Genomic DNA, 11,782 nt, shown 5'->3' on the forward strand with positions numbered 1-11,782 from the left:
CACTTCAATGCTAAAATTTGCAGATATTGCCCAGTGTGTCCTGTTTCATGAGTATACATGTTTATTTACAGGGAAACTCAACTATTTTAATTCCTGCCTGCAGCACACTCTCAGACATTATTTTGCACCAACAGCAGGGAAAAAGAGTAGAGACGTAGTCGCTACTGCACATTACCCCAACAGTGAAGGTTAATGCATGCCTCCTAAGCTGTTTCATGTAGATTTTGATCCCTGGGGCTAACACTTTGTCACATGTGCTCATACTCTCCCTCTTGTTCTACCATCTTTCTTAGTTCCTATTTTGCTGTAATACAACATGAAACTGCAACGACATATAAAGTTCATAACTTTCATATCAGAAAGTCCCTTTTCACACCTCTTGGGCACCAAGAATGTCCTTTATGCCGATGGGAATGGGGAGTGATGTCCTGATAATCCTGTCAGCTCCAGCCACCCACGCTTTCAGTGCTCTCAGTTTGCCACCTATCACCTGCAATTAACAGTGAAGAACTTGGTACTACAGGGTGCTGCAGACCAAAATTAGACATGAAGATCCCTCAGCACATACAGAGGAATTAGGCTGAATTGTGCAGTCGTGTTAGCTGATTACCAAATTGCTTGGCAACCATTGATTTTACTACCCTCCTTCTGCATGTGTACTCAGGAGTGGAAGCATAAATACACAGTATACTGCACTTCACACTGGTGAGAGAGAAAGAAGAATCATACTGAGGATTCAAAATGAAAGACTCTCATGATTTAAACACAGTTGCCATATATCTTTTATCAGAGGAACACTGAATTCACTGGGATCTTCAGAAAACTGATAACCACTTGCCTCTCTAAGTATTTATAGACTGGGAAAATAAAGTTCATCACAAAAAAAAATAAAAAAGGACAAAGCACAGAGTCCTTTGGGAAGAGGTGAATACACTTTGGCAGGGGAGGTCTGCAGGCCATCCCGGCATCCTTAGCTTTAGGGCTGTGAGGCACAGAAATAACCCCACAGAAAAATTCATCTGCCATACACACATTTTAGACTTCAGAAGTGTAAAGCTCTGACTACTTGCAGCTTGGAAGCTGAAAAGGAAGGGAGAGCACCTGAAATGCAAAATCTAGAATGGCAGAAGCTGTCACTACATCCAGAAATATCATTACTGTTATGGCTTTATGTGATTCAGAAGCCTGCAAATAAAGTAAAAGGCACAAATGCCTTTGTAAATTGATAACTGCTTCAAGGGAAAGATCAGATCTGCATTTACCTCATTATTTTGGGTGCCTTCCTGTGAGTTCCTGCGTTCAACCCTTTTGGGAAACCTTTCCCTTTGTTGCCTCTGTTTGGCCACCACAAACCACTAAAGCCTTCAGAGCACTTATCTGTGGGTGGTTGTCATGGGCATGTTGTGGGCTAAGAGTGATGTGTGTCCACCGCCGTGCTCCCTCCAGCAATCCCTTGTATCCATTAATCTTCAGCTTTTGATAAATAAAACTGATTTGTATAAGCAAAGTAGAAGCTCCAGGAGAAAGCAGATGGTAGATGGGGAAGTCATGAGTCTCAAGCATTTTTACATGTCTACCTTTCAACGTAACTCTCTCCAAGAGATAATATCATCAGCATTTTACAAATATTACCAGGGCATTTGGCGCACATTTCATTAAGATGTCGCAGTGTCTCAAAGAGGTGATAAGGGGTTGCTATGGTTACTATATTCTCTTAAGCTGAATACTAAATAGGTTCACAAATATATATTCTTACTTGTTATGTAAAATATTAGTTGCCCAGCTGGCATTGTCTTATGAACCCCTTTTATTTTGTCAAGGACTTTCCACTCCTCCTCCTTTCAAATAAAGTGGATTTCAGTACTGTTTAGAGAAACAAGAGGTCACTAACCATTCTCCTCCTTCAGAAAAGGGGACAAGTTAGGCAGCTCATTATCTAGCCTGTTTATAATTAAATTGAAAAATGACTGCTCCACTGTACTGGAATTGTGAGAGCTTTTATTCCAGAGGATTTATTGAGTCATGGAAATGTGTTTACAGGCAACAAGCCCAAACTACACAAAGAACTCAACATTAGCATGGCAATAGACCATATAGCTTTTAATGGCCTGAACCCTTTTTCTCGCATTCAGACACAGCGCTGAGATTGTCCCATCACAAACATTTGATCCAAGGTTTCTTTCAGGTGAGTTACTTTTATGCCAATGGACCTGAAGATGATATTTAGGAAAGCTATTATCAGGCATGCAAATTGGGAGAAAAATGTGTCACATCAAATCATGACAGTTTAATATGGTATTACGCATGGGCAAATGCTTTCATGCACTGCCTGCTCAGAAGGGCAGGTTGAACGAAGTTACTGTAAAGACATAAAATTTGGTATTTTTATCCTTGTCTGTCCCCTTCATGATGCAACTGAAGTTTAACATGCAAACTTCATTTAATTTTATCTTGTTTGTTAAGATATCCAGAATGTAAACAAACAAAGTTTGCTAATTTTTATTATGATCAAAACACCACTGCTTGGCTTTCTTTTGACCACTGTCATCATTGTATATCTGGTATCTTATTTTGCAAATTTTCATTGACATCAGCCTCAGTCATGGGGTGGAATCCTGCTACTATGAATATCATTTGCAGTACTAATGGGACAATTTTTACTGAGCTGAATGTGACTAGGATTTCATTTATATGCCACTGATAACCTGATCGTAATAAGGAAGAAAAAAAAAAAAAAAAAGAGATTCCTCCAAGCAAGGGTAATAAGTTACTTGGATATACTTGAACACCTGTTACTATACTAGTGCTAGTAATCAGTTCAGTTTTGAGTAAGATTATGGAAGAGCAAATGTGCTTGCGACATCCAGATCCGCTTTCACAGCTTGTACTCAAAGAGATTCCTGCAAAATGAATTAATATTTTGCAGTCTGAGACAGCAAACTTTTATAGCAGGACTGAGCAAAAGGGTAGGAATTTGTGGAAGGTAATATATTGAGCAGATCTAAGTATTAACTAAGCCCTTACCTTATGCATTTTGAAGCACGGAATGTTGTGTATTTCTAGAATCAAAAATGAACATAACATATTGTTCTTGCAAGGTGTTACCATGTTAACAGCTAGAGCACCTTCTGTTAAAACTATTAATATGTGGCTTATCACTTCATAAAAGCTTGAAATCACAACACAACAACAATAAGCACATGTGGTACATATGAGTTCAATCTGCAAATACAATAATGAGCATTCAGCAAGGAGCATTCTTGTGCTGTAGTTAGCAGAGTTAAACCCGTCATGTTTGTTCTACAATCGCTGCTCTTGTTATCCATGAAACAACCCATCCACGCTCAGTCTGCCTTTGGGCTCCTTTCTGAAGTGTAAGAATGTCTTTTGCTGCCTCCTCGTTCCTCAGCGCACGCCAACGTGACTTGCAAAGTTTGAAGGTGATGGTGAAGCCAGCCGCCAGAAGCCTTAGCAATTGTAAGGAAATCTGGTCCCAAACCAACAGCTAACCCTCTGTTTACCGAGATAGATACCATCTATCACAATGATTCTCCCACTGATTTCAGCATTTATGTACTTACGACACTTACAGAGTAAGTGATGATTGCAGGAACAAGCACGAGAAAGTGGATGGGGTGATAAATGCTGAGACAGAGAAGTGGGAAAACAACGAACTGTGGGTCTACCATGCAAATATGCACAGCTATGTTAAAATAGAATAACAAACTCTTGTATACCAAGCTCATGAATACACAAAACCTGAAAAAGTTATCAGAAGGTCAGAGACTGCTCAGGAAAACAACCCTCCAAAACTTTCCCTCGCGTACAGCTAGGGAGGGGTAGCAAAGACTTGGTTTGGGATTGACTTTTTAATGGTTATTTATTGCCGTAATCGATTCAATTTGACCGATAGCAAACGGAGCGTGGGGAGGAGCCCGAGGCGGGGGCACCGCCCGACCCGCCCCGCCCTGCGCCGGGCGCACAGCGCCCCCTGCCGGCCGCCGCCTCCGCTCCCCGGCGCTCCGCCCGCCGGACCGAGGACACTTTGCAGCCGGGACGCCAAGTGTCGCCGGCAGACACGGGAACACTCGGCGGGCTCCGTTCGCGACAGCGCTTTCTGGTAGGAACTGCAAACACTTTCTGTTTGCAGGGAAAAGCTCAAGTTCTGCAGTTTCGGCTGCTTCTCAGCTGAGCTTCGGATCCAAACTTAGCGATGTTAAGCTATAATTTTAAAAACCATATACGGCAGGCAGTTTTATGGATTCTTGCTGGTAATGACATCTGTAAGATACCTCCCTCTTGGTCTTGAGATGCAACATGAACAAAGCTTCTAAACCCTTCTGATGTGTAAGTCTGGTTTCTACATGCAAAAAGACGACAGCACCTATTTAAAATGGCAACTATTTTTCTCTTCGTTATAATGATTGTAAAGTAAGTACACTATTGGTACCTACCAGGAATAAGTTTTATGCCCCACTACTACTACCACTGTGAAATCTCTATGCTGCAATTTCTCTGCAGTTACAGCCTTAAAAGCCCACAAACATTTGCATACTTGAAATTCGTGACACATTTTTTTCCCAGCATATGCCTAGCCCCTTGGGACAAAAAAAAAAAAGTTAATACCAGCTCTCTGCCTGTGAAAATACGATTAAACCACTGAAGTCTGACCATTAAAGCAGAGTGCATTCCACATTAGCCTATAGCAACGGGATATCCTGATAGTCAGCACAAAGGGGATAAATACAACAGCAAGTAAACCTCAGGTTAACTCAAACCATTCCACTAAAAGTGTGTGGTTATCAATCCATCTTGCTCATTTTCATATTCTCTCTTTCCTGATTTAACACATACTTTTTGTTTGCCTTCAGAAGTACCCAGCAAACACTGAATTTTTGTATCAAACAAACAACACAGTTTTGAATGTCTTGTGCAGACTGGTGAGAAATGAGTTTGATACCAGTGCACCTACCTTATAATCTGTGGAAACAATATGAATCTGTGGAAACAATGTTATTCTGTGAATTACTAGATCCTCCAAGATTCATGCGAAAAACAGGCCTCCTCATAATGAAAATAACTTTCATCCCTGTCTGCACTCACAGATTTCTGTTACTCATTTCTTCCTAGATGCATGAACAGTAAATATTAGGTAATTTTGGCATAAATCCCACCATTTCCCCCTTTGTGAATAATCAGTTTCGTACTAGTTGTCAGTGCAAACAGGCTGAGTACTTACTTCTGTGCTCAGAAAACATGTAGACCTAGAATTAATATCCGACTTGAACTCTTCTTGGAGATAAATTTTATTTATCTAACAAAAAACAAACAAAAGTAATACAACCTAACCTTCAGACTGAGCTTCCTCTCCAAGCTCATCTATTCATAGTATTTCCTTCCAGGAATTTCTGTATCTTACCTCAGTGAATTCTTCCTCTTACTCATGCTTCCTTTATTTTAAGGGTAGTTAATGAATCTGCATTTACCATAATAATTCAGCAGAATATCAGCAGCTTCGTGCAAGATCTCAACACTTGTGAAGAGGGTGGGACAACAAGTGCATCCTGTCACCCCATCAGTGTCCAAGAGCAGTGGTGCTGACGAAAGACTAGCTAACATCTTATTGTTCTTCTTTTCCGTCTCATAAAATGACCACTCAAAAGAGAACAAATTTTATTCAGCCGAGATTTTACTATTTCTCTGTATTTCATCAGCACTTGCATTGATATGATATTGTGGTGATTTAAGCTAGGAGTGTGGGAATTACTGAAGGATATGCTTATTTGTCTAACAAAAGTTCAGGCATGCTATTATTAGCAATGTATGGCATGTCATCAATGTCAAAGGCCAAATAGTTTCTTGAAACATTTAGGAATCAAGTATATTCTGAATCTGAGGAGTCTCTGTTCTCGCTGTGTCATTCACATGCACATGTGGAAAAGTGCTGCAGAAAGACCCCGTCTTGCCAGGACACTCCTGAGCATCCATTTTGTTAGCGTGCTCAGGTTCTTAGCCAGACAAACTTCTGTTTCAGAGAGCAGACTAACCTCACCAGTAAGCACTTCTCGAGGCTGCATCTCTGTCTGTACAAACACAGGACCTGGGGGCTTGAATGCAACCTATTGTAGAAGGCAGTTTCCACCACATATGGGTCCTTGCGTACATAGGCTTATCTGCCAGTTTAGTACCTTAATAATACTCAGTCAACTGGCTTAGCATGTCACCAAGAATATGTAAAGAAGACACTCAGAGGGTACTGACACAAAATCCTTTAAGCAATCATGTCAACAGGTTTTGGTTAGATCAAGGAGAAGAGAGTGTTTCTGACCACTCCCAGGATCTGTCTTGGAGAGCAGTGCAGATCTAGCACATCACTCTGATAGTTGGCTCTTAACAGCACTACCCATCTTCACAGACTTTCGGACTGAGGTTTCCCTTTTACATTTTAGGAACTGAGAGGGTGACCAAACCAAAAAGCAATACCAAGAGAAGTAGCCATTCCATCATTTAAAACTGGCAAAAGGTTTTAAACTAAAAACTTTCTTCTTATCTTTGACACCGGAGTCATTAATAGAAAAGAGTAGTGATAGATTCAAGACACTTCATAGAAATAAAGAGGTAAGATAGGGAAAAAATCAAGCCTAAACCTCTTCCTTCCCAAGGAAAGGGTTAGGAATATAATTATTTCATTAGAAGCAGTGGCCATCTGTTATTTGTTGTAGGGAGACTGGCAAACAATGTTAAAAACATCCATTACATGCAAGAGAGACAAGGAAAGATGTTTATTTAGCAAATGCTAATGTTTCTGAAATATGTTTGATTAGAGTCTGGAATTTATCAGCATTTGCTAGAGCTCAGCCTAGAGGAAAAGCATCATCAACACACATTGTCAACAGACATTGGCAAACAGCCCCATCTCCATATGAAAAAAAAGTGATTCAGCTCTTCCAACCACAATACTAGGTGCAGCATCCTCCACAAAACATGATATATGCTTTTTTAGACCGCCTTCCAAGAAACATTTTATAGCACCTACTCGATATGTTAGCAATGGCTTTTTTCCCTGTGTGGTGTGAAGATATATACCTATATATATATATATACATATATATATATAAAAAAGAGGTCTTTAAAAACAGAAAGACAGAAGGCCTTTCCAACAGAAACCTAAGGCTTTAAACTTTTATAGGAAAATTTTATATAAGCTGAAAGAGTAACGTGATTACACATCAGAAGAAAACAAAGAGTTCGTTAATAAGAAAAGACAATGTAAAGATGCATGTAGCACTTGTGCAAAACTGAAAGCCATTGTTTCTATTTGGATTGGGTGGTTGCTTCTCAAGAAACTTCTAAATACTTAGAAAAAAAAAAATAAAAGGGTAGTAGAGCTTGCCTGCTGCTGCCGCTGCCAGATGTCATCACGGATACTCTAATGGGAGAACAGAGAATGATGCTAAATTGTAAACTGAGGTTTCCTATGAACTTTGATTTGAAGTCAGCCCAACAACAGAAGAAGGAAATACACTTCTTCTTCAGCCCCTCCATAAGAACAGCTACCCACCAGTACTGTTTCCTTTGCACTGCCCCTTAATGTAGTCTGAATGATTTAATTTTTGTTATGGTACTGTTCGGCTACAGCATAACTTAATGAAAGCAATAGCTTTTGTATTAGAAAAAAGAGAGGGAGACAGGAAAAGTAGATACAGCCTTGTTAAATGTGTGTGTGTATATAAAAAGCTTCATTCAAATCAAACAGTAGCTGATCCACTGTCCATGTGTAATGCGGTATAGCCCCCAAATCAGAAATCCCTGTGTTGGGAGAAGCATAAAAGAAGGATAGCAGGGGTATATATAAAGGAGAAAACTTTCCCACGTGTGCCTTTTTCTGAACTCTCACGGGCAAAAAAACCTCTCCGAATAAAATTTTGGTTTGCATGTGGTTGGTAAAAGGCCTGAAGGCAAGCTCTTCCCCTTGACTTTATTTGAAATCGTGGGGATTTAACAATTTTTAGATAAAGCACAAAATTGTCCAAGTAGCAATCTAGCTGCTCACAGGTTTGTTTACAACAGCCCAGAAAGGCAGGTGGTACCTCTGGCATGTCACCACACCGCACCTTGTGGCTGCCAGTTATTCCTGCGCAAGTCCTGACCATGAGAGGTTCTCACTAAGGAACTGCAAAGTGCTGCACACATGGTCGAGAAAGCCACATAAGTTTTATGATCACTCTCTTTGGTACATATTACTGCTTTTTGTCGGCTCCCGAATTTCCCATAAGTGATTGCACATTTGTGATTTATATGTACCTGTCTTGAAACAGCTTGAAGTGCCATAAGGTTTTGTTTCCTCCCGGAGTTTTAGCAATAATTAAACTTAACAGACTTTAATATTTGAATCCATTTCAAGGGAACAAGGATACACTGGTGGCTATGGGGAGGGGTATGTGTGCTCCAAATGAAAAGAGCACATGGAAATACTTTTATCCCATTAGCACAGAGGCTGCTGTAATGCAGCTGCAGCTGTTGAAGAAGAGTGTGGAGGCTGAGATGAGCTCATGATGTGTCCGAATGGGACAAGGATCCTGCTCTCTTTTCAAGCAAAGATTGTCAAGGGAGAACAAGCTGTTCTCTGTGCAGTCCCTCCACCTCTGCTCTTCTCAAACTTTCCAGGGTTTTAATGTCAAGCAGTCGCTCATAACCACTTCTGGCCCTATCTGTGCCCATGAGTCATTAACTCATTAACATTTTAACTTATCCCACATCTCGTAACCACTTTGCTTGCCACAACCATCCAATTTAACTCCATGTAACACCTGAGTAAGCAGCTATAGCAATGTAAGAGTCGAAAGCACAAGCAACAATCACTGACACACGCAGCAGGGAAGCAGTACCAGCTCCTGTCACATGGACTATATTCTTGGTCATCTTTCTCAGGGAACATTCAAAGACTGAAGATGTCATTTTGGTCCATTTTAATACCATAACTGAGATGTTACTGTATGGGATAATGAGGAGTTACCATTTCTTACAGTTCTGTCACAAGGCTCAGGCTATTTGATCTTTTCTGTGAAGTCTCAGCTCCAGATACCAAGTCATTATGTGAGAACTGAAGATTTATTTTCTTTTTTAAAAGGGATTTAGCCTTTAGACCACTGCAGAGAGAGAGCTGACAGTCTGACCCAAATATAACCCCAGGATTTGAAAGCCAGAGGCTAGAGAAAAGGAATGCAGAATTGTCTTTAACATGTTATGATTCTTAAGCTAAAATATTATGATTGTGAAAGAGGTGAAGCCTGGTAGGAGGTTAATGCTTTTTGAAAGCTAGCCATCCTCTGCAGGTGAGAAAAGGCCCCCCTCGTGCTTGTGCTAGTCTAGGCAGGGAGCTCTGGGAAGGGAGAATGTGTCCTGCTGCAGCTAAAACGTCTGCTACGAGCTCCCTTCTTCTGAGGAGCAGATGCAGAGGAGGTTGTATAGAACACACTTTCAGGTTAAATGCCAGTTGCATTTTACAGCCTTCTGACTCCATGTCATTCATTAGCTTTAGCTCAGGCTTTGCAGTCTCTTTAAGTGGAAGTGACTACAAGAAATCTTTGTTTCTAAAGACAAGCCACAAACGATGCCATTTCCCACATCTGTTTGCTCTTTGGAAGGGCAGGTATCAGTAATGCACTAACCACATTGCTCACCTATACATTACCTTTTTAAATAAATGTTAATTGTATAGTCAACATTACCAGCATTTTAATTAAGACAGTTAATTACCTGCCCTCCTGACTTACCATGCAGCCAAACACTGACTAATGCTTCTGTGTAAATGTATGTGTGCATACAGTTCTAGGGTGCCTGTTTTCCCTTTTTTTGCCAGTATCGCACAGACGATCCGAGCTACACCAGCCAGCTCTAGGCTCAGGTAAGGGACACAGCTGACTGCATGGGGCAGGAAAGAAGCAGCAGCCTTGCTGCCTGCTTTGCCAGCCAGCACTCCACGGGATGCAGAGGGGGACAGCTATAGTGGGGCAAGCTGCTCATTGCCAACAGCATCTCAGCCCTTCACATCCCTCCCTCCCTCCCTTCCTTCCGCAGCTGGAGCAGCCACAAGTCCCTTTTGCCACAGGTCTTGCCTTGGATCTCCTTTCCAGCTTTTCTCTTCCGATGCTTCCTCGTGGAGAAGCACCCTGAACCTGCTCCACTTTGTCATGAGATTACTTTTGCCTGTAATTCTGCTGGAATGATCCGAAAAGGAAGGCAAATGTTCCCTTAACTCTAGCTAAAAACACTATCATTTAGAAGCTTTTGGGTTTCTTATATTTATTAATATTATTTCTTCTTCAGCCTCCACTGTGATACCAAAACACAAAGCTACAAATAAATAGGGAGCCCTGTATGAGTTAAGGAGGCAAAATGGGCCCCAGCCACTATATGGTTACAAACCCTGGGTCCTGCACCAGCAGTGTTGATAGCCCTCACTTCCACATAAAAAGAAATAGCGGGAAGGATATCTTAACAGATATATGTATAAAAAACAAAGGGGTGCAGTTCAACTAAGCAATTACCGTAGAGCTATTAAAAAAATCAGATATAAAAGTTTAGGTGTAGAACATGCATATGCGTATGGATGCTTGTAGATACACAATATCCTATTATTACGATCAATACTTAAGGACACCTCCTGTAATGCTGTTTAATGCAAGGCAGAGAATAATCAACAAGAAAATCTGTGACTGGATCCAAATTATTCCACCCAACCTACAAAAGCAGCAAGTTCTTGGCACTATCCGAGACCCAGTCATACCACTTCAAACACAGCAGCAGACAGATACACATGTTGCTGCTCATTTTTATGGTGAAAATATTGAATAAATCATTTCAGAAATCTTTTATTAAATATTTTAACAAATTAAACAATTCAGGAAATATCATCAGATAAATCCAAACCTGATGTCAGTTACATGAAATCAGATTGTTCCAAGCAGTGAGAGCTATGCAGCCACCGCAAGAGTGCTTACTCACAGAGGCCTTTAGAGGGGAAATTACAGGCACATGCGACTTTCACATTGCATCAGAAACAGGTAATGAGAAGCTCCAAATTCTAAAAATTGTTCAGTTGTGGTGTCAGGAACACCAGGCTAAATACATTGTATCCACGTACTACCTCTTTCCCTCTCAAAACTTAACCATGTTTGGGCTCGGGTGGCTTATCAACTCTTGCAGCAACCCAGCTACCCCAAATCTTGCAATGAGCTTTATAGAGAAACCTGCTGGCTCAGCATTTCCTCTATGATTAGAGTCTGTATGGCAGGTCTTCACTGCACACATAGCTTGCTACCTAAGCTACTGGAGACTTGAATTGGGGTAGCATAGTGAAGATTTAGCCAAGTCATGCCAAGGAGCCACATAGGAGCAGTCTAATATTTTGGAAGCACTTACTAGCCCATGCTTTGCTCAAGCTAAATGTCACAATATTGCTTCTGAATTTAAGCTCCCACATGATTTGCCAGCTCAGGCGCTGTGCTGTACCCCATACCCCCAAGTCCTGAGTGAGAAGAGCCAGCTCAGATGTCTCTGCTCCAGCAGCACAGGTTGTTCTAAAGCAGCACTGGAAAACTCTGCCAACCTTGCTTGGCTGCTTAGTAGTGTTTTCTACAACACAGCTGCACGTGCGATGTCAACACAACTAGACTAAAACATTTGATGCTGTAGGACTGAGGTTGAGAAGGTATTTTGTTTTCTAGACTTAACACCCAGGATTTGCTGGATGCTTAGAAGAAATGGCCAAGGGAAAAGA

The sequence above is a fragment of the Caloenas nicobarica genome, chromosome 1, assembly GCF_036013445.1.
Source record: "Caloenas nicobarica isolate bCalNic1 chromosome 1, bCalNic1.hap1, whole genome shotgun sequence".
NCBI lineage: Eukaryota > Metazoa > Chordata > Aves > Columbiformes > Columbidae > Caloenas > Caloenas nicobarica.